A 24030-nucleotide genomic window follows, 5' to 3' on the forward strand; every position below is an offset into this window, starting at 1 on the left:
CGTTGACTGCGGGATTATTTTTGAGAGATTTTCAGCCAGTTCCTTTTCGAAGCAAGAGGTCTATTCGAAGTAAAGCCTTGTCCTTCTTTGTAATGCGTATGAGACCTGATCGCCCTCAGAAAAGTCCGTTTTTTAATATACCTATACGCACAGAAATGTGGATATAATTGCCTACCGCACCGAGAGAACGTGGTTTCTATCACGTCGAGAGATTGTCGCACATGGGGCTTTTTAACCCGCATAACCTGGAAGGCCTTCGGAAGCAATCGACTTACAGGCTTATCACTGGCCCCATCTAATGTGTAAGTGTAACGTACCAACCACTGTTCCAATTAAAATATTAATTTCAATGTATTTTGAATATTTGCTTTAAGACCAACCTGTCTATTTCTACCGTGAAGCAGTAATGCGTTTCGGTTCGAAGGGCGGGGCAGCCGTTGTACTGTAAACAACTGAGACATTACAACTCATATCTTTGTAGACTTCGACTACATTTTAATGATACTAGCGGACCCGACAGACGTTGTGTCTTGCAAAAATTCATTCAAGTCGATCCAGCCGTTTAATTGCTGTATAGATAACCTAGATACCAACTAAAGCGCCATCTGCCGAGCTGATTTGTGAATCTAAGCCATCCAGGGTGCCTCCCAAACGCATACAAAAAAAAATCATTCAAATCGGTCCAGCCGTTTTGGAGGGGTTCAGTGACAAACACACTAAATATATATATATTTATAAAGATTCTCATTTTGTTTCTTTCTGTTATGTTCAAGCACCGTAGCAATTGCTTTTGGTGGGTTGTTTTGTAGTGGTACTGGTATAATTAAGTATCATAAATACCATAAAAGATTGATTTAAGGCCCAGATTAAAGTGCATTATGTAAATTAACGAACTTATTTCTTCGAAAGGTCTGTATCGGTTTTTCCGGTTTGCTAACATTTGACATTATACGTCTAGAGCATCCGGGTGATGGAAGGCCGGCTATCCTCGACCCACGCTGGTTCTGACTCAGCGGGGTATTCCGTAGGATAACCCATTCTAACCGGCGCCATCTAGGCGGGCTCCGGATAGCCTGCCGACCGAGAGGGCTGGTGGTCGTGGCGCCGACGACCGCCAGTCCGGCGCCCCGAGGTGATGGGAGAGATGTGCTCCGCACTAAACGCTTCACTTTCCCCCCTTTGCCTTTTCATGGGTTCTGTCTCATGCGAGGTTCGGACGCGGGTTGTTGAGCGACAGGAGGTTTTAGTCAGTTCGACTCCGACATGCCCCGCCCTTCATCCCCAGGGGAGGGCGGAAGTCCGGCGATTTACTCCTGACCAAAAAATAAATAAATACGTCTTGACATTTGACATTATATGTCTTTTGACACTTTAATTTAATTACACAATTTAATAAACAAGCAATATTTAATTTATTTTCAATTTGACCGCAGACTATAAGCAATAAGAAAAGTTTGATAATAAACAAATAGTATGCATGCGTGTGTGTCACATATATGGTAGTTTTTGTTAATGTGTTATTTATTGATTTAATGTATTTTTAATGCATAATTTAAACAGTAATTAGCATTCTGCACTCCTTCTCTATATTCTTTATAAGTGTGGGATATTTCATACTCCTCCGTCCGCGCAATTTACGTAAAAAGGGGTACAAAGTTTTTGCTTCACGTATTAATATATTTAATAAATAATAAATAATTATTAAAGTCTTTGGTAAAATGTGTCACTGAAATGAAAAGATACAAATGTGTCTTTTCATCACACTGAACTATATCTTCTAGTTCAATAGTTCAGTTTAGTTCAGTACTTCAGTAGCTCCACAGAAATGTTTTGGAGTTTCGTTTGGTTTTTCTACTCAAACTAAGAGGTTAAAAATAATTATCTAAACATGAAATAGACTATCATTATGGTTCGTACAACAGACCGTGACAGCAAAGTATCAATCAGCACTGCACAAGCCTCGAGACACGGGCAGTACCGATTTTAGTTCGCGACCGGTGAACTAAGCAACTGAACTAAAAAGATGGTTGAATTGTAGGTGTGAAACAAAGAATGAAGGACAGAAACTAACTGAAGTACTTCATGTGAAGGATTCATTCGGTGACGATACACGGCTACTTTTATTATATAGTACTATGAAGGGTATAAGAAAAGAGCACCATCTTGTATAGGGGACAAGTTGAAAAAAATGTCCGCCTGTAAACAGCAAGTTAAGAATTGAAAATAAACAATGATCTGGCCGTGAATAAAACCGCAGCTTCGACTGGTCATTTACAAATTAGCTTCGTTGTATTAATGAAGCGGTGGTTTTTTTTTGTTTTGTTTTTTTTGTAAGACGAAATCTGACGTCAATAGGATTCGACAAAAAACTATAGGTAAGTCATGAGCGTCGTTGTCCAAACTAGAGGATGTTGTGCTAAGAATTTCACTCTATCAATTCTTACAGTGTAGACAAGAGAATGACGCTCGCGCAATCACTGAAATGAATAATGGCAATAAAAATAATTACTTATCTACATCTTTTTTAGCTGTATTTTTGGACATGGGACATGAATATCACCTATTATGTATGTTATGTAAATTATATACCAACATGCAAATTGTTTCTGTAGCGAAAAGTTGACACGTTCCGTTTTGCAGTGTGTTATAACTCAAATTAACATTTGTATGCAGTTGGATAAGCGTCTCTAGCAAACGTAGACAAACGTTCCAACTACATACAAATTTGAGTTAACTTCTACGCTATCGAGAACGTTAAAAAAAACTCACACTAAGCACCCAGAACTAGAACGAAAAGAAAACATACGTATTAATTCTATATTCTATACTTGTTAATAGTTCTGTTATATAGTTCTGTTCTATAGTTCTTAATTAAATTTATGAAAAATCAACCGCAACGTTCTTGGCACCTTTGGTTTTTTCCGTAGTCAAAATGACCACAACACAAATAAATCTAGCTTCTAAAGCTGCTTGCTAATGCATTAATAATTGCGACATTCGTAAGCCGTGTTACATGTTAAATTATACAGTTCGTTGTATAATTAAGCACTGTGTAGTTATATTAGTTGCAAAAACACAAAAAGCTCCTGAGACATTTAAGACACGCAATGTTTGCCAGCTTTTTTCCCTGCCTAATCGATGGTAGCCTAAGGGACTATTCTAGCTTCGCGCAGACCGGTAGGTGAGCTCACGGGCTCAACCTGAGAGAATTTGCTAACAAGCCTTTTTTATTTTATTGCTTAGGTGGGTAGACGAGCTCACAGCCCACCTGGTGTTAAGTGGTTACTGGAGCCCATAAACATCGACAACGTAAATGCGCCACCCACCTTGAGATATAAGTTCTAAGGTCTCAGTATAGTAACAACGGCTACCCCACCCTTCAAACCGAAACGCATTATTGCTTCACGGCAGAAATAGGTGGGGTGGTGGCGCACCTACCCGTGCGGACTCACAAGAGGTCCTATCACCAGTAAATTGCCTTGCATTAGACGCCTTTAGCTCTAACACTAGGACCAGAGAATCCTAAACATTTAGCCCACTGAGTTTCACGCCGGATCTTCTCAGCGGGTCAAGATTTCGATCCGGTAGTAGATTCATATACAAAGCAGCTGATCTTGAGTTGTTAGGTCTCCTTTGGAGGCGCTCCGATAGCTGTTAGCAAATCCTACCCCTCCTGGCTAAGCCCTTGCTTGCCCACCTGTCTTTGTGAAACTGGAAAGATCTCCGGGCCACCAGTGATGCCTCAATTATACAAAAAAATAATGCTAACACCAGTCCTGGCAAGAGCATTGCTTCGCTGTATCTAGTACCGGATCAGTCGGGTCCGGTAGCAATGAGCTTCGTTGCAGCCGCGCAATCTCGCAATTTCGGCTTCAAGGAATACAAGTCGGACGACTAATGATAAAAACGACAATTCAAATTACCGCCTCCATAAAAACTAATTACGTTAATCGAAAAGTAATACAATAATAACGATAATGTTTAAATAATGAACGAATGCAATGTATTTTTTTGATGAGAAATGAAAAAACCACACGTGTTTTTCCTCTACATCGGTTAAGGTAATTAGAAAACGCATGAGGACTTCCTGTTGATGAATGTACCATTCAATTTGTATGGTCAACTAAGATCAAACGACTTTGCGTTACAAACTAGTACCCTTCAAGACCTTCAAAGTATTATAAGTATTATTTTGTGAGTCTGCACGGGTAGGTACCACCGCCCTGCCAATTTCTGCCGTGAAGCAGTAATGCGTTTCGGTTTGATGGGTGGGGCAGCCATGGTAACTATACTGAGACCTTAGAACTTATATCTCAAGGTGCGTGACGCATTTACGTTGTAGATGTCTATGGGCTCCAGTTTTTTTTTTTTTTTTCCTACCTAAGCTTAGAGCCTTGAGAGGCTATTTCAGCGTAACCCTAACGTTTGTAGGTGCGCTCACGGGGCTCAAACCTGATGACGTTGCTAACACGAACCCTAGCAAGAGCCGTGCTTCGCAGAATCTACCACCGGATCGGAAACGCGACCCACTGAGAAGATTCGGTGAGAAACTCAGTGGGCTGTGTCTGAGAGTTGGGCTCCAGTAACAACTCACCATTAGTAGGGTCGTAAGCTCGTAGCCAATACGGCAATAAAAAAAAACTGTTACATACCAAATTCGCCTTATAAAATATTTATAAGCAGCTTAAAAACATAAAAACTACAAAAAAAAACACTCAATTAGTAAACCGAATTGACAGTTAAATTCATCTTTACTTACGTACCTTGTCGATACCGGTCAGAATTTGAGAATCACTAGGTACATAGTATAAAACAAAGTCGCTTTTTCTGTCCTTATATCCCTATGTATGCTTAAATCTTTAAAACTACGCAACAGATTTTGATGCGGTTCTTTTAATAGATAGAGTGATTGAAGAGGAAGGTTTATATGTATAATAACATCCATTAAGTAGTGGAGAAATACTGTTATTTTTTAGATTTCTAATGTGATGTCGTAAATAATCAATAATAAAATTTCATGTTTCCGAAGCGAAGCGAGGGCGGGTCGCTAGTGTAGTTATAAAATTATTGTATAGTCATCGATCCTTGATGCGTTTGCAAATTCAAAGCATTCGGACGATTTGAAGTCTGTGAAAACCGAACATAAACTTGTTAGAACAAACCAATAAAACCGTGTTAAAACATTCTCAATCGCATCATTGGACGCCAATATTTTGTCTGAAGAACTCAAAGTCAATGTGGAAAGTTTATTAAAATAATATAAAATTCCACGAATCCCTGTACTAGGTGTGGTTAGGCAAGGAATTAATGGCTTGACATATAAAAGCTTCAAAAGAATCTCATTTAAGAACGAAATGCAGCGAATCAAACAACACCTACAGAAGGTTAAATTATATATTATAGGTATAATAATATTATGTATTATGTTACGATAAAACATCGATACATTAAAATTGTTTCAATGAACTTGAAACCTGTATGCCGCGGAAATAAACAACCTTACTCCTTATTGCGGTTCTATTAATAATTTCCAAATGGAAAAAACCCCGATAGAGCTCTGACGCACGCATTAAGGGTCAAATAACAGACTCGTGTATCACGCTGTATGTTTTATTTCATTTCATACTAATAATAAATAAGCAAATTGGATAAAGGTTTTCGTTGCTAACCTTTCCGGCACTCGGCCAATGTAATGCGCTTTTTTTGGCGTCAAACTCCTCGGGATGATGTCATGAGATATTCTTATATTTTTTTTAATTGATGGGATTACAGATGGATGCACGAGCTCACACCACCACCTGGTGGTTAAGCGGTTAATGGAGCCCATAGACATTTTCAACGTAAATGCGCCACCCACCTTGAGATATAAGTTCTAAGGTCTCAGTAAAGTTACAACGGCTGCCCCACCCTTCAAACCGAAACGCGTTACAGCTTCACGGCAGAAATGGGTGGGGCGGTGGTACCTACCCGTGCAAACTCACAAGAGGTCCTACCACCAGTTTTATACGGCTACTACGGGTCTATGGCTGGTCCTAGTGCCAGGGCTGAGGGAGTCTAGTAATTGTGTTAATAGATCGGGTGGATCTGTAAGAACGTACCTAGGGTATTAACGGAGACTGGTCTTATCGAAGTATCGTTCCGACGCTCACTTCGGTTGTTTGTTGATGAGCTCCAGGCCTAGATCGTCGGATAGGTTCACGTTTCACACGAACCACGGCTCTCCGGCGGCTATCCTGCAAAAACGAGACTGAAATAAGTCTATATGGGCACGAGCTGCATGAGCGAACACCACACCCGTATAGGGCATTATGGATAGGATGCAAGTTTTGTAAAGTGTCAACTTGTTACGAAGAGACATTGTATTCCCAGGGTATTCATTGGCCTAAGAGGATGATCGGGGGTGTATGATTCTTTAGCCTAATGTGGTAATAGATTCCCGTCGCGTTCCCCCCTGGAAAGAGCTGTTCTTTTCGCTGGGTTAATATCAATGCGCTATTTCTGATCCTCTGTCCAGGAGTTACAGCTGCAGCCTCGGTTTTTTTGTGATTGAGGACTTGTTTCTACTCGGCTGTGACGCTGCCCAAGTCTATTCCGCACTAGGCCTTGCAATTATATCTCAAGGTTCTTTGGATATTCATCATTAGGGTTTTTTCGACAATGCGTAGTGACAATACAAGTTTAGTGGATCTCCGCCGTCATCCGCAGTGACCGGGCGTACCCTGTAATTTGACCCCGAATTGGGAGTTCCTGTATTGTGGGATATTCACGAATGAATAGCTTTGAGCCTTCCAGAAAATCGAATAGGCTGGAAATGTTCAATGGTATTCGTCGCCTTTATTCGTAGGTTTGCAAGCGAAGTAAATTGTGCCTTCGTAATAAGCTGCTGGTAATAGGCAAGGCGTGCAGAAGAATTCCCAGTGGCAGAAGTCCAATGCGCTGGTCGGATCAGATACGCTACACTCTCAACACTTCAGTCCACGTTGCTATCCACACAGCCGAGGATAGGCAGGAATGGCGCAGGATAATCTTTTTTATTTATTTATTTTTATTGCTTAAATGGGTGGACGAGCTCACAGCCCACCTGGTGTTAAGTGGTTACTGAAGCCAATAGACATCTACAGCGTAAATGCGCCACCCACCTTGAGATATAAGTTCTAAGGTCTCGAGTATAGTTACAACGGGTGCCCCGCCCTTCAAACCGAAACGCATTACTGCTTCACGGCTGAAATAGGCGTGGTGGTGGTATCTACCCGTGTGGACTCACAAAAGGTCCTACCACCAGTAAAATTCCAGGAGAAAGTTATTAGAGGAGGCCACGACCCTCAGCATTGAGGATTATCCACGCAAGGAGAAGGATTTTTTTGAAGTTACAATGAGTAACATAAGTCGATAATATAATTACCCATTTGCGTACGAAAAGTGCGAGCGAGGTCAAAGCACCGATTCGAATACACGACAAAAAATCAATGAAAAAACTATATAAATCCGTATTATCCTCATACGCGTTATTATTATGTGTATTGAACACTGTCTCGCCTGAGAAGACGGCAGGACACACTCCGGCGAGGTGGGCAACAATGGCCCGGAGCGTTAGGGACTATTGGGTGAGAAACCGGCGAACTATATTGTCCAGCAAGACTGCTTTTTGCATTTGGGCCACCACCGACTTTTTGTTGAGACCAAGCCTCTCGAGATGTTTTGAGAGGCTTTTAGGGACCAAACCATTCACCGATACAACTACCGGAATTATTTCTGTAGATACCACCCATATATTATTGTTATTGTTAAGCGCTGGGGTTCGGGATAAATAAAATTCCACCGAAGTATATATTAAAACTGTGTTTGTCACTTAGAACACTACTCAATTCGCTTCAGGTGATCCGTTCGCTGTTTGGCTTCGAGTAGTTCCGATTACTGACTGACTGCGTTTTTTTATGATTGAAGTATTAATGGTGGCCCGGAGGCCTTTCCAGCTTCACCAGTACAGGTGGGCGAGCAAAGGCTCAGCCAGGAGGAGTGGGATTTGCTAACAGCTGCCCGAGCGCCTCCCTTAGCACCCGGATTTCCTTTTTGACAATGGACATCTTCGTCGACTCCACATTTCTTCCGCGTTACTCACAACAATGATCTTCTTTTTTATTGCATAGACGTTTGAACGAGCTCACGATCCATCTATTATTAAGTGGTTACCGAAGGCCTGACACATCACGACACTACTTGGAGGCCGGAGCACGCTGATATATATCCCCTCCACGGTGTTTCCCGAGCGCTATGACATGTCCTTCTTCAAACGAGGCTTATGGAGAGTATTAAACGGTAGGCATCGGCTTGGCTCTGCCCCTGGCATTGCTGAAGTCCATGTGCGACGGTAACCACTCACTATCAGGTGGGCCGTATGCCCGTCTGCCTACAAAGGCAATAAAAAAAAAATTTTCTGAGAATTTTCTGCTCGTTTTCTAGTGAATCGTTTAGTCACCTTCTACAACTGCTCAGGGAAGTGATGAAGTGGCCTTCATCTAGAACGACAGCATACAGTGTAGTTTTAAAACTGATGAAGAGAAACACCAACCAGACAAACCTCAATGACATTGTTATAGACAAAAGAAAATTGTTTTATTAAAAAAAATTGCAGCCCTAACGAGTACACTTTGTTTTACCTCCGAAGGCCAACGATGAAAGTTTGGGCATTCTCGGTCTAGATATTGCTATTGAATGACGCCGGTCATGCTGGAAGTTCACTCTGACTAAGTGACAAGCAACAGAGGTAGCTTATTCCGGTAACGTGCGTTAGGGAATCCCCTCAAGAAACATGCCAGTGAATTTAAACAAGACACTAATCTATATCTATACTAATATATCAATCTACAGTGGTTTTGGAACGGCTGGACCGATTTGGCTAATGTTTGTCTTGAATTATTCGTGGAAGTCCAGGGAAGGTTTGAAAGGTAAATAAATATGAAAATTCTAGGAATTAAATAAAGTTTAGGTCTTTTACTTATCGGTTGAGGCACTACGAAGTCTGCTGGGTCAGCTAGTACTGTATAAAATATCTATATATAAATACGTGAAGCAAAAACTTTATGCCCCTTTTTGCGAAAATTGCGCGGACGGAGGAGTATGAAATTTCCCACACTTATACAGAATATAGAGAAGGAATGCAGAACGCTAATATTTTTTGTAAATTATGCATTAAAAATGCATTAAATCTTCGATCAATAATAATACTAGATTAAAGATCAGGAACAAAAATAAGACGCTCCAGTGGCCACGTTTGCAGACACGAAAACATCTTCATTTCTTAGAAAAAAGTTTAATAATGTTAACGACTTCAGTTTATTCTAAACCTTAATACTTAAACATAAAGTTTAATTACCATTGCAAAATATATGTATTTAGGTCCTTTCGTCAGAAAAAGAATATTATGGAATAAATTTAAAATGTCACTTGAACATAAAAAGACATCAGTACAAAAATATTTATTCTAAAATGATACTTAAAGCCTAATTTATAAGGTTAAAAATATTTGTTTAAAATTTCGTGCTTATTGTATTGTAGAACTAGATGTAGTTCTTGGTATTACATTTCAATGTTCAGAACACAGTAAGTATTGAAAGACATAGAGTTGCAGAATATACATATTTGTTTTAGGTTTGTTTTGTATGGTCGCAACTATTTTTGACCGATTCAAAAAAGTAGTAGATAATATTTTACATTGCCGCTATTACAACAAATAGGTGATAAAAAATAAAATTGAATAAAGTAAAAAAAAATATGAAAGGAAACACGATACATGTTTTCCACGTATTCTTTATACAGAAGTAATTAAAACAATAATGTAGGTTTAATTACCTTTAAACAGATTCAGTTTGTTATAAAGCTGTCTTTTAGAAGTCATTTTTATATGAGCGGTTTCTTTTTTACAAATATAATGTAATCTTATATCAATGGATTTTTCTATAATCAGTTTAATTTAGGCTTATTTTATGGCTGTGTTCGTTTCCCCCAGAAAACAAATCCTTTTCAGCATATACGCTTAAAATATTTACACATACATATAAAGTTTTTTTAATACTTTTTTGCATTGATTTGCCACCACCATTGAACAATTCTAGAATTTTTATAATTCAATTTGTAATTTTATATAACAATTCTATATTTCTTCTCCTCTTTCTTTCGCGACAATATATATCCATTGTGCACAGCGACAAGGGGCTACTAGGAAATCTACAAACAAAAATAACATTATAAAATAACAAAACTACTCTATGCATTCCCTGTTCAAGAATTGGTGATGTTTGTTACAATAGTTGGTGCCTTGTTGCAAACATTGGCCAAACAATTACAATATTCGTAAATTGTGTTTTATTTACAATATAATTGTGTTTATTATTTTATGAAAAACACTTAATAATATAAATTTACCAAAAAAAGATATTCCTTCCAAAACCTTGGTGTTACGGTGGTTTTTTACTCAGTTTTTGAACGCGCATTGCAGCGTTTTGACGTCTTAGTGTTGGCTATGATTGGACCATACTAATTTGAAATAAGACCACAAATTTATTTGTGGTCTTATTTTTCGGGCCGTTTTTGAAGCGCTAATCGCGAATCTAGTAGTATTATTGATCGAAGCATAAAATCAATCAAAAAACATTACACACACTACCATATATTTGACACACACACACACACACACAGACGCATAAACTCTTTGTTCATTGTCAAACTTTTGTTATTGCTTATAGTCTGCGGTCAAATTGAGAATAAATATTGTTTGTCTTTAATAATATTAGTGTAGTTTTGGCGAAATCTGTGATTATAGAAGTATAATAATCTGACGATGAAATCATAATATTTTTGAATCATTCCGATAGAGGCACCCGTCACGTGCGGACGTGCTCATCGTCCACTCGATCGCCCGGTCTTTGTTCGCCCGGCTTTTGTTAGCCCGGCCATTGTTCGCGCGGCCTGTGTTCGTGATACATCTGCCGACCAAGTGTGTTTCCTGGAAGCTTTTATTTGTTTTGTTTTAGTTAATTTTGTGTTCGTGGAACATTTGCCGACAAAGTGTTTTCCTGCAAGTATTTATTTGTTTTGTTTCTTTTGTGATTTCTGTTTTGTTGTGCTTTTTCTTTGTCCTGTAGTAATCGCGCCGCATTGCCACCTGTGTTCAATAGAACCGCTCAGGTCCGAGAAGTTGGGGCCTCGCCGCAAGGCGAGTGTTTTCAAGACCCGGGGCCGCCCCACCTGGGTACTCAGCGATCATGGACGCTGTATTCGCGGAATTCCTCCGACTTCGCCACCCACAGCTCGCCTCAGAGTTTCTGGCCTTCAAGGCCAATCACACTGCGAGCCCTCTCGAGGACTCCGCCGCGCTCGCTGCTCCTGCGTCGCCTGTACCTGCGTGCAGAGCTTCTGCATTGAGCACCGCAGCCTCTGTCGTGCCTGCCGCTCCCGTGTCGCCTATACTGGCGAGAAAAGCTGCTGCGTCGTCCGCCGTGACCATCGTTTCAGCTGAGCGATCATCCGCGGCCTCCGTCGCGCCCTCTAAAACACCTACACTTGCTCGTAGGTCGCCTGCACCCGCCTCCTCGTGCTCCGACTCTGACTCGGACATGGAGGTCGACCTCGCCCCCGCCTCATCGACGGATGGATTCACCCTGGTACAGAAGGGTAAGAAGCGTGCCGCGGAGTCTCGAGCTCCCGCGGCCGCTAAAATTAGCAAAGCCGTGAACGCGTCGCGCCCCCGCCCTCAGACTCCTGTTGCGCCCCCAGCCCGTGCCACTCCGTCGCCGCGTCCGGTGGCACAAAGTAAAACCCAGACCCCTCCCCCGGTTATCCTTCAAGAGAAGGCAGCTTGGGATCGAGTTTGCCTGGCCCTTAAGGCCAAAAATATAAATTTCACGAATGCCCGTAACCTCGCGAACGGCATTCAAATTAAGGTTCAAACACCCGACGACCATAGGGCCCTCTCTTCTTACCTCCGTAAGGAGCGTATAAGTTTCCATACTTATACGCTCCAGGAGGAGCGCGAACTCCGCGTTGTAATACGCGGAATCCCTAAAGAGTTAGATGTAGAGCTCGTCAAGGCCGATCTGTTAGAACAGGGCTTTCCAGTGAATTCTGTGCACCGTATGCACACCGGTCGCGGTAGGGAGCCATATAATATGGTTCTAGTCACCCTCCAGCCTACCCCCGAGGGTAAGAAAATCTTCAACACACAGACCGTCTGTAGGCTCTCCGGTATCGCCATCGAAGCCCCCCATAAAAAAGGCACTCCTAGCCAGTGCCATAACTGTCAATTGTACGGGCACTCTTCCCGTAACTGTCACGCGCGCCCCCGATGTGTTAAGTGTTTGGGCGATCACGCCACGGCTCTCTGCGCTCGCGACCAAAAAACCGCGACGGAACTGCCTAGCTGCGTCCTGTGTCGAACACAGGGTCACCCCGCGAATTACCGTGGTTGCCCCCGAGCCCCTAAAATAAATCGCCGCGTCGCCCGGCAAAACCGCCTCCGAGCTTCCGGCCCAGACATCAAAGCCTCGGCACCCTCTGCGTCGCAGGCTAAGCCAGCGTTCGTTCCGGCGGCGGTGCCCAGTGTCTCAGCCTGGGCAAAACCGCTGCCGTACACGAACACGGCTACAACTCCCTCCTCCGCGATTCGTCCCGCCCCCGCGACTCGTCCCTCTCCCGCGACTTGCCCTCCGACCGCGTCCGAAAATCTCGCTTTAGCGATCGACTTCTTTCAGTCGATCAACTTTGAGCGCGTTAACGCTTTGGGCGACGCCATTCGCGCTGCCTCCACTGCACAACACTTTATCGCCGTTGTGCAGGAATACGCCGACGTATACGCGTCATTAAATACGTACGTCCTCCCCTCACTCCGCCGGTAATCAATGGCGTATATAAGTAGAATAAAGCCCCTATCCGTAACGATAGGATTTTTTAACGCTTACGGTCTCGCAAATCAACGTGATCAGGTTTCTGACTTTTTGCGTGACCATCAAATTGATATCTTTTTAGTGCAGGAGACCCTACTTAAGCCCGCGCGCCGTGACCCTAAAATCGCGAACTATAACATGGTCAGGAACGACAGGCTCTCTGCCCGTGGTGGTGGTACCGTCATTTACTATAGAAGAGCCCTGCATTGCGTCCCGCTCGATCCTCCCGCGCTCGCTAATATCGAAGCATCAGTGTGCCGAATCTCACTGACGGGACACGCGCCGATCGTTATCGCGTCCGTTTATCTCCCACCGGATAAGATCGTTCTAAGCAGTGATATCGAGGCGCTGCTCGGTATGGGGAGCTCTGTCATTCTGGCGGGCGACCTAAATTGTAAACACATCAGGTGGAACTCACACACCACAACCCCGAATGGCAGGCGGCTTGACGCGTTAGTCGATGATCTCGCCTTCGATATCGTCGCTCCGCTAACCCCGACTCACTACCCGCTAAATATCGCGCATCGCCCGGATATACTCGACATAGCGTTATTAAAAAACGTAACTCTGCGCTTACACTCGATCGAAGTAGTTTCAGAGTTAGATTCAGACCACCGTCCCGTCGTTATGAAGCTCGGTCGCGCTCCCGATTCCGTTCCCGTCACGAGGACTGTGGTGGATTGGCACACGCTGGGCATCAGCCTGGCTGAATCTGATCCACCATCGCTCCCGTTTAACCCGGACTCTATCCCGTCTCCTCACCCACCACCCGTCTCAGGATACCGCTGAAGCCATAGACATCTTAACGTCACACATCACCTCGACATTAGATAGGTCATCGAAACAAGTTGTAGCGGAGGACTTCCTTCACCGCTTCAAATTGTCCGACGTTATTAGGGAACTCCTTAGAGCTAAGAACGCCTCGATACGCGCCTACGACAGGTATCCTACCGCGGAAAATCGTATTCGAATGCGTGCCCTACAACGCGACGTAAAGTCTCGCATCGCCGAAGTCCGAGATGCCAGATGGTCTGATTTCTTAGAAGGACTCGCGCCCTCCCAAAGGTCTTACTACCGCTTAGCTCGTGCTCTCAAATCGGATACGGTAGTAACTATGCCCCCCCTCGTAGGCCCCTCAGGCCGACTCGTGGCGTTCGATGATGACGAAAAAGCAGATCTGCTGGCCGATACATTGCAAACCCAGTGCACGCCCAGTACTCAATCCGTGGACCCTGTTCATGTAGAATTAGTAGACAGTGAGGTAGAACGCAGAGCCTCCTTGCCACCATCGGATGCGTTACCACCCGTCACCCCGATAGAAGTTAAAGACTTGATCAAAGACCTACGTCCTCGCAAGGCTCCCGGTTCCGACGGTATATCTAACCGCGTTATTAAACTTCTACCCGTCCAACTCATCGTGATGTTGGCATCTATTTTCAATGCCGCTATGGCGAACTGTATCTTTCCCGCGGTGTGGAAAGAAGCGGACGTTATCGGCATACATAAACCCGGTAAACCAAAAAATCATCCGACGAGCTACCGCCCGATTAGCCTCCTCATGTCTCTAGGCAAACTGTATGAGCGTCTGCTCTACAAACGCCTCAGAGACTTCGTCTCATCCAAGGGCATTCTCATCGATGAACAATTCGGATTCCGTACAAATCACTCATGCGTTCAACAGGTGCACCGCCTCACGGAGCACATTCTTGTGGGGCTTAATCGACCAAAACCGTTATACACGGGAGCTCTCTTCTTCGACGTCGCAAAAGCGTTCGACAAAGTCTGGCACAATGGTTTGATTTTCAAACTATTCAACATGGGCGTGCCGGATAGTCTCGTGCTCATCATACGGGACTTCTTGTCGAACCGCTCTTTTCGATATCGAGTCGAGGGAACCCGCTCCTCCCCACGACCTCTCACAGCTGGAGTCCCGCAAGGCTCTGTCCTCTCACCCCTCCTATTTAGCTTATTCGTCAACGATATTCCCCGGTCGCCGCCGACCCATTTAGCTTTATTCGCCGACGACACGACTGTTTACTATTCTAGTAGAAATAAGTCCCTAATCGCGAAGAAGCTTCAGAGCGCAGCCCTAGCCCTAGGACAGTGATTCCGAAAATGGCGCATAGACATCAACCCAGTGAAAAGTACTGCGGTGCTATTTCAGAGGGGAAGCTCCACACGGATTTCCTCCCGGATTAGGAGGAGGAATCTCACACCCCCGATTACTCTCTTTAGACAACCCATACCCTGGGCCAGGAAGGTCAAGTACCTGGGCGTTACCCTGGATGCATCGATGACATTCCGCCCGCATATAAAATCAGTCCGTGACCGTGCCGCGTTTATTCTCGGTAGACTCTACCCCATGATCTGTAAGCGGAGTAAAATGTCCCTTCGGAACAAGGTGACACTTTACAAAACTTGCATAAGGCCCGTCATGACTTACGCGAGTGTGGTGTTCGCTCACGCGGCCCGCACACACATAGACACCCTCCAATCCCTACAATCCCGCTTTTGCAGGTTAGCTGTCGGGGCTCCGTGGTTCGTGAGGAACGTTGACCTACACGACGACCTGGGCCTCGAATCAATTCGGAAATACATGAAGTCAGCGTCGGAACGATACTTCGATAAGCTATGCGTCATGATAATCGCCTTATCGTTGCCGCCGCTGACTACTCCCCGAATCCTGATCATGCAGGAGCCAGTCACCGTCGACGCCCTAGACACGTCCTTACGGATCCATCAGATCCAATAACCTTTGCATTAGATGCATTCAGCTCTAATACTAGGGGCAGGCTTAGGGACCCCGGTAACCGTACTCGTCGAACTCGACAAAGAGGTCGACGTGCAACCTAACCCATGCATCAGCCCGCTGAGTTTCTCGCCGGATCTTCTCAGCGGGTCGCGATTCCGATCCGGTAGTAGATTCATTCGCGAAACAATTGCTTTTGAGTTGTTAGGTCTCCTTCGGAGGCGCTCGGGCAGTTGTTAGCAAATCCCACCCCTCTTGGCTGAGCCTTTGCTCGCCCACCTGTCCTGGTGAAACTGGAAAGGCCTTCGGGCCACCAGTACACTTTCAATCATAAAAAAAAAAAAAAAAAAAAAAAAAAAAAAAAAAAAAAAAAAAAAAAAAAAAAAAAAAAAAAAAAAAATTTTGAAACATATAAGTTAAATTAATTATAGTCGAATTTCGACTACTGCGGGACCACTAGTAATAATAATTTATTCAATCATAAAAATACAATTAACTCACAGGTCTGCAAAAAAATTTTTTTTTTCTCCTTGTTTTCATACATCATATTTTGTGCTCTAAACACGGAAGCTGACATACAATTGAATACCACACGTAGATTTCTCATATAATATTTAATTAATTAACAAAAAAAATATATTAAAATATCAATTATCATAACGAAATGAAAAAATATTATGGTCCAAGTTTTACAATGAAAAATCCTAAATTATAGTCAAATTGAATAAATATCGGTCAGTTATCTCTATGACGAGAAATTTGTTATTTTGTGTTTTTTTTTTTCATTTTCATCGTTTGTATTGGAGTTTCTCGGCGAATTGACCAACAGAAATCAGCAAGCATTGCTGCTGACCATTTCCCACTGCAGCGTTTTTCAATCTGCATTATATCCTGATGAAACCTTTCACCAAGCTCATCTGATACGGCTCCAATATTTTCAAGAAAGATATCTAAGTGAGAGTCCAAAAAATGAACCTTGAGTGACATATTGCATCCTAAAGCTTTATAAGCAGAAAGAAGCTCCCGAATGATTTGTCGGTAGTTCTCACTTTTTGTATTCCCAAGAAAATTAGACAAACTTCCACAAAGGCCACTCAAGCTCTTTTTTCTGCTTCGTTCAACTTCGAATCAAAAGCTTCATCTTTCATTAGCTCATGTATCTGCGGACCTACAAAAATTCCTTCCTTCAATTTTGCATCACTGATTCGAGGAAATTTTGTTTTTAGATATTGAAAACCTGCACCATCTTTATTCATAACTTTCTCAAAGTTTTTATGAGTCCCAACTTTATGTGAAGTGGTGGCAGAAAAAAATTCTCACTTGGCACTAAAGGTTTCTGAGACACATTTTTAGGCCCAGGGGTTAAACTTTTTCTTAGTTGCCAAGTTTTTATTTTGTAATGTTTTTCTCTTGCGCGACTTTCTCACTCATTAAGAAATCAGCAAAACTTTGTGTATTCTCCTTGTAATCGACAACTTTTAAATCAGTACAAATATTCCATAAGTATTTTGAATTCCACAAACATAAAAAAAAGAAACATATCAAAAAATCTAGACGTGATGGAAAAAATCGGCCAACGGGGATAGATTCAGAACATTTAAATCCCTTCTGGCTGAGCCTTTGCTCGCCAACCTGTCCTGGTGAAACTGGAAAGGCCTCCGGGCCACCAGTAATCCTTCAATCATAAAAAAAAAACATTTGAATCGTCATATTTATGACAAAAAAATTTAAAAGAGGATTTCATTGCATACCTGTGTTATGGGTGACCACTAGCTAACTTACATAGAGATTATGGGCTTTAAATGTTGTTTTCTTATTTATATAACAGAAAACACAATTAAGTCTTTCATTGTATTCATTCATTCTGGAATATTGGATATAATTATATTATACATTTAAAGAAAAACCTTTTTTATATAATTTTTAAGCAAAACATTTGAAAAATGTTAGTATTAAAAAAACTTAGGTATATTATTATAGATTGATTGAACTCTCTGTCATAGAGAAAAAAGGGGAGGTCAGTTTTACTTAATTCAATAATACTGTGTAAAATAATAATTTGTGGAAAATAAAGGTTTTAAATGTTGATTTCTTCTATTATACAGAAAACGCAATTAAGTGTATTAATGTTCAACCAGTCTAGAATATTCCATATCATTATATACATATTTACATAAACTAACAAAACACAGTGGCTATTGCCAATTTTCTAACGCCACGAATATCGTCTCAAAATGGCATGTTCCAATTAGGATTACGACATTTCCTTCGAACGCCGAAATACACAGTATTTGCCAGCTAATTTTGCTCAATCAACCACGGCCTCAGGGTTTTCCCGCCGGTCCACTTCGAAACTTGGAACATTAAGTGTATTTAAGAAAAACATCTCACTGATTTATTACGGACGGATCAGAAGGTTGTTGTTGCTGGAACTATTTGCGCATGGCCTTTGGCGATTAGCTTTTGTAATAACTTTTATAACCAGTTCGATTCGCAGTTCGAACATAATATGTTGTGTTACGAATACACTAGCTTTTGCCCGCGACTTCGTTCGCGTGGAATAGTTACTTTGGCATAACGCAAAATTTTACCCCCCACTTCATTTACGTAGAAAGTGAAAATATTTTTGAATAATAGAATGTTAAGGTACCAAAATCACGCGTTTTAACCGACTCCAAAAGAGGAAGTTATCAATTCGACCAAAATATTTTATCTATGTACGTATCTATTCTCGAGAATGCTTGAACCGATTCTGATAATTCTTTTTTATTTTTTTTGTTCGAAAGGCTAGACTTCCCGAATGATCCGGTAATCATCAAGATCTGATGAACAGAAAGCCAGAAAAATCTATAATTTTTAAAGCCTCGTAATGAATAACGTATTTATTTGGATAGGGATTAAAATCATCTTCATAAAAACACCTTCACAAATAATGCTTTATTTTAACACAAATTTAGTTAGCATAAAAAACCTTATAGTGAGCCAAACTTAACATATAGACATATGCTGTCCTGAACTTTATTTTAGATCATTTAAAAGGGAACAATTCTTTAGTAGTCGTCGTGGCCTAACGGATAAGACGTCCGGTGCATTCGTGTTGAAGCGATGCACCGGTGTTCGAATCCCGCAGGCGGGTACCAATTTTTCAAATGAAATACGTACTCAACAAATGTTCACGATTGACTTCCACGGTGAAGGAATAACATCGTGTAATAAAAATGAAACCCGCAAAATTATAATTTGCGTAATTACTGGTGGTAGGACCTCTTGTGAGTCCGCGCGGGTGGGTACCACCACCCTGCCTATTTCTGCCGTGAAGCAGTAATGCGTTTCGGTTTGAAGGGTGGGGCAGCCGTCGTTACTATACTTGAGACCTTAGAACTTGTATCTCAAGGTGGGTGGCGCATTTACGTTGTGGATGTCTATGGGCTCCAGTAAACACTTAACACCAGGTGGGCTGTGAGCTCGTCCACCCATCTAAGCAATAAAAAAATAAATAAAAAAATGCATTACTTTAGCGAAACTTTAACCGTTTCCGCAGCGCACGCAGTGGAAGCTCTCAAAAGGGAAAAAACCCCGATTTTGAAACATTCTTTATTGGTGCTCCACCTGCATTTGTTTTAGCGTGATGTTATATAGCCTTCCTCGATAAATGGGCTATCTAACACTGAAATAATTTTTCTAATCGGACCAGTAGTTCCTGAGATTAGCTCGCTCAAATAAACAAACTCTTCAGCTTTATAATATTAAAATAAGTATAGATTATTTATTTTATTAATGTTTAATTTAATATATTTACATGGATGTTTTGTGCTGTTGATTTCCTAATAAATGAATTAATTAATATCGACGAGTGAAAGGTTGTTTGGTTTGAGCGACATTTTTGCAACTACACTGGAGGAGAGCCATTTAAAGTTTAAAATTTAGATTTTTTATTATAGCCCTTGTAGGCAAACGAGCATACGGCCCACTTGATGGTGAGTGGTTACCGTCGCCCATGGACTTCAGCAATGCCAAAGGCAGAGCCAAGCCGCTGCCTACCGATATTTCATGCGACATTGGGTTATTCAAGAAAAGAGCATATTCTTATCTGAAGGGTAGGCAACGCACTGGCGTAAACTCTGGTGACCGTGGGCGGCGGTGAATCACTTACCATCAGGTGACCCGTCTTGCTCGTTTGCCTATTAGTTGTTATAAAATAAAAAATATATATATAAAAAAAAACTTCTTCAGCTATTTGAATGTAGTAAACTTAACTGAAGTTCAATTATGTATAAACGCCGAGCTGTTGATGTTGATACCAAATAAAACGGACCTTTAATTACTAATATAAATGCTGCGTGTTAAGCGAAATGCTTTTACCCCTCGATATGTTTTTCGGTTCACGCTAATTACGGAGATACAATTGAACCCACTTTTATTGCAACATCGCGCATTATTTTCATTCATTTTCCAGCCCATCTTTCTCCTAGTCACTTGGGTTCAGCGCAACATGTTTTCTCCTTCAATACTCCTCTATCATATACCGTTTCTTCACTCACTTCCCTCTTACACATATCGTCTTTCACGCAATACATCCATTTCTTCTTAGGTCTACCTCTTCCTCTATATCCTTCCACATTCGTAGTTAGCACTCTCTTACCAATCTCAATTTCATTTCGTCTCATGCCGACATGGCATGCTATCTGGCATTATTCTCATTACACTAGTACCTATATGTGTAAAGAAAAACCTTTTTTATGTAATTTTTATATAAAAAGTTTGAAACTTTTTAAGCTATTGCATAGCTTTTATCGCGGGCCTTGAGTGCGGCGACCGAATCATAAAATTCGGTAACGAAAAAAACCTAACACACCTCACTCCGCCTACCATGTAGCTCGCGTTCAACACATTCACACGTTGCGCTTGTGTAGTGTTTGTGAATAAGCGCGTGGCGTTACGTCACACTGCATGCGCATCATGAAAAGTCTGCCCATCTCTCTCTCGCGCAGTCTAGCTTATGAGTGTGAAGAGGACAGTTAAGGTTTTGCTTTTATTAATGTTTAATATAGCGTGGTCTTGTTTTATTATTGTTTTAATATTACATTATCATTGTCTAATTATAATTGCATAAGTTGATAAAAAATGCTATTCAATAGCTTTACCGCGGCAGTTCCCGAGTACAACACGTTTGTTTTTAGCTTAAAAAATATATTGTTACGCGCTGGGGTTCGGGATAAATAAAATTCTACAAGTTAACACTGTATTAGCACTTAGAACACTTAAAACACTTTAAAATTCTCAATTAGTTTCTTCCGCTTCGCTTCAGGTGATCCGTTCGTTGTTTCGCTTCGAGTAGTTCCGATTACTAGAGCATTCTTCACAAGTCGAGTATTTTCGATGTGTGTTTCCGCTATCTGACAATAGATGGCGTTGTGTTTCTTAAGCGTTCTAGATGCTACTAGGTCCTTCGATATTCTTTAGATTATTCGGCGATAGATGGCGTTACTCTTACCGGTGTAACAATATTATTTTCCTTAAACATGTTGACTGAACTCTCTGTCATTGAGAAAAAAGAGAAGGTCAGTTTTACTTAATTCAATAATACTGTGTAAAATAATAATTTGTGGAAAATAAAGGCTTTAAATGTTGTTTCCTTAATATTGTTCAGGAAACGAAATGAAGTCTTTTATTAATGTTCAAACATTTTTAGAATATTCCATATCCTTATATATGAGTCGACTATTATCAAAGCCGGCAATGTGACTTTTGGACAATTATTGGTAAATCAGAAAAACGAATTATTGACTTTGTATTCCATTGGCAGTCACAAAACTCTTCTGAACGACATCTTAGATAAATAACAGGTTAAGTATTAACCTTTATTTAATGCAGGTTTTGAACCGTATTCTTTGAAGGAGACGATTATATTCAAATCAATCTGTATTGACATATTAATAACATTTTTTTGTCCAAATGCACAGATTGCCACCTTTGATAATAGATGACTCATATGTACATGTATTTCCAATGTTTCGTTTTCTTCACCTACTGGTGGTAGGACCCCTTGTGAGTCTGCACGGGTAGGTACCACCGCCCCACTCATTTCTGTCGTGAAGCAGTAACGCGTTTCGGTTTGAAGGGTGGGGCAGCCGTTGTAACTATACTGAGACCTTAGAACTCATATCTCAAGGTGGGTGACGCATTTACGTCGTACATGTCTATGGGCTCCAGTAAGCACTTAACATCAGGTGGGCTGTGAGCTCGTCCACCCATCTAAGCATTAAAAAAAACATGGTAGAGCGTTAAATATTTTCTGACGTTATAATGTGACGACATGTTCACGATGTGTGGTGATCGCTAACCAGTAACCACTGTTGATCCAGTTGACCGTCCCCGTCTCAACCGTGAAGACGTGTATGCGCGTCGAGCCAAACCCGAAAAAAAAAAACGTTGCGTGAAATTTAAATAAAAAAAATTAAACAATAAATAAATAAAACAAAACTGTTAATATTTGACTGCGGTGAGTTTTTTTTTTTGTAATTCTACAATAACAAAAGCGCTTAAACATTTTTTAATTTTGATTTTTTAACATAAAAAAAGTTCGAATGTTTTTATATGCGTTTTAAATTTATTTTACAATTTTGATCGACGCTATTTAATTATTATTTACAAATCGAGGGAAGGCTTTAGTTATAATTGAACATTAAATAGAAATAGAAATAAAAAACCTTTTATATTCTACTAAATATTTTAACAGTTATAAACAAGTATGATCAATTAAAACTAATTTAATACAATTTGCTAGTTACACTCTTAATTGATTTATAAACAAACCATTTTGCATTTTGCAATTCTCTTGTTAATTTGAACACAATATGAAAACTTGTTTATTAGTTAAGTAATAAATAAATAAATAAATATTTATAAATATTTACTAACAATCACGCCACGTTAACTGGTCCCGTGATAAGTTCGTAAAGAACTTGTGTTACAAGTACCAGATAACGGAAATAAATGTAAGATTTTTATTACACACATACATATATTTAATATACATCCATAACCCTGGAAAAGACATTTATATTTATCATACAAATATCTTCCCTTGGCGGGATTCAAACCCACGACCCCCTTGTGTAGTGACCATGTCACTTACCACTACACCAGACGTAATATCTGTAGAAACCTCTTATTGGGTAAAGGCTTTCTCCAAAGATGCCCAATTATCTCTGTGTGTAAAACCTCTTTCCAATTTGGACCGGCTGTCCTTGCTATCTCATCTTCCCAACGAGGCAATGGTCGACCTATCCCTTATAAATAGCGGGCCTTTCCAAAATGTTATTATACTTTTATGGTCCATCTCTTAACCTTAAGCTTCGCGACGTGATTAGCCAATTTCCAATTGTGTGATAAGTGTGAGTTTTCTAACGTTTTCGATAGCGTAAAAGTTAACTCATATTTGTATGGAATGGGATCGTTTGCCTACGTTAGCCGCTAGGGGCGCTGTTCCAACTGCATACAAAATTGAGTTAACTTTTACGCTATCGAGAACGTTAAAAAACTCGCACTAAGCACATTGAGCTTTGTGCATAATTCAATGCTTCTTCTGAGTCGGTCTTTTTGTTGCTGAAAGTCGTGTCTAGCTTGAAGAGTTGATCACTCGCAATCCAATGCTAATTGAATGCTACTGGTGGTAGGTCCTCTTGTGAGTCCGCACGGGTAGGTATCACCACCCTATTTTTGCCGTGAAGCAGTAACGCGTTTCGGTTTCTTCATCTTCATCTCCCGAGATAAAATCTTTTGCTTTCGGACAGGATTTCTTCGAATTCTTTCCCTTACTGCTTTGACCACCTTTTTCGTACGAGCACTACGTGGACGACCAGATCTTTTTCTGTCACAAACAGAGGAGGTCTCATTGCACCTATTAATAGCCCGGTACACAAACATTTTACTAATACCAAGCGTATGGAGAGTTTTAAAAATTGCATTTGGCTCCATACCTTCTTTGTGTAATGCAATCACAGCGATTCGGTTCTCTTTATCATCCCACTCCATTTTAAAAACGTCAAATATTGTACAATGTATTGGCGCCAAAATGAGAAAACTCAATGAGCAATTATATAAATATGACAGATTCCAAATTTTATTTTAAAAAAAAATTATTTTTAATTGTAACAGTATTTATGGCCAGACTAAGTATAGTAAGCCTGTACTATAATCTTTATATATATATATACCTATATTTCTTTTGTACGTGTGTTTGTCACTGAACTCCTCCTAAACCGCTGGACCGATTTGAATGATTTTTTTGTATGCGTTTGTGTGGCTCCCTGGATGGCTTAGATTCACAAATCAGCCCGA

General features: G+C 41.0%; 1 protein-coding gene and 1 long non-coding RNA gene across 2 annotated transcripts in view; one reads left to right on the plus strand and one right to left on the minus strand.

The window, feature by feature from the left end:
• Positions 1–9294: 9294 nt before the first annotated feature.
• LOC134201153 (uncharacterized) lies at positions 9295–10640 on the minus strand. The gene is made up of 2 exons (XR_009976371.1): positions 10423–10640; positions 9295–10224 (listed from the first exon to the last, which is right to left on the minus strand). It is a non-coding gene; the product is annotated as an uncharacterized LOC134201153 (long non-coding RNA).
• An 11338-nt stretch (positions 10641–21978) lies between these two features.
• LOC101735916 (fatty acyl-CoA reductase wat) overlaps positions 21979–24030 on the plus strand; it is a 42969-nt gene continuing 40917 nt past the window's right edge. The window contains exon 1 of the mRNA XM_004925960.5: positions 21979–22189. The gene's annotated coding sequence lies outside the window, so the exon portion shown is untranslated. The remainder of the gene's footprint in view (positions 22190–24030) is intronic.

Source organism: Bombyx mori, chromosome 23 (genome assembly GCF_030269925.1).
Source record: "Bombyx mori chromosome 23, ASM3026992v2".
NCBI classification, from domain to species: domain Eukaryota; kingdom Metazoa; phylum Arthropoda; class Insecta; order Lepidoptera; family Bombycidae; genus Bombyx; species Bombyx mori.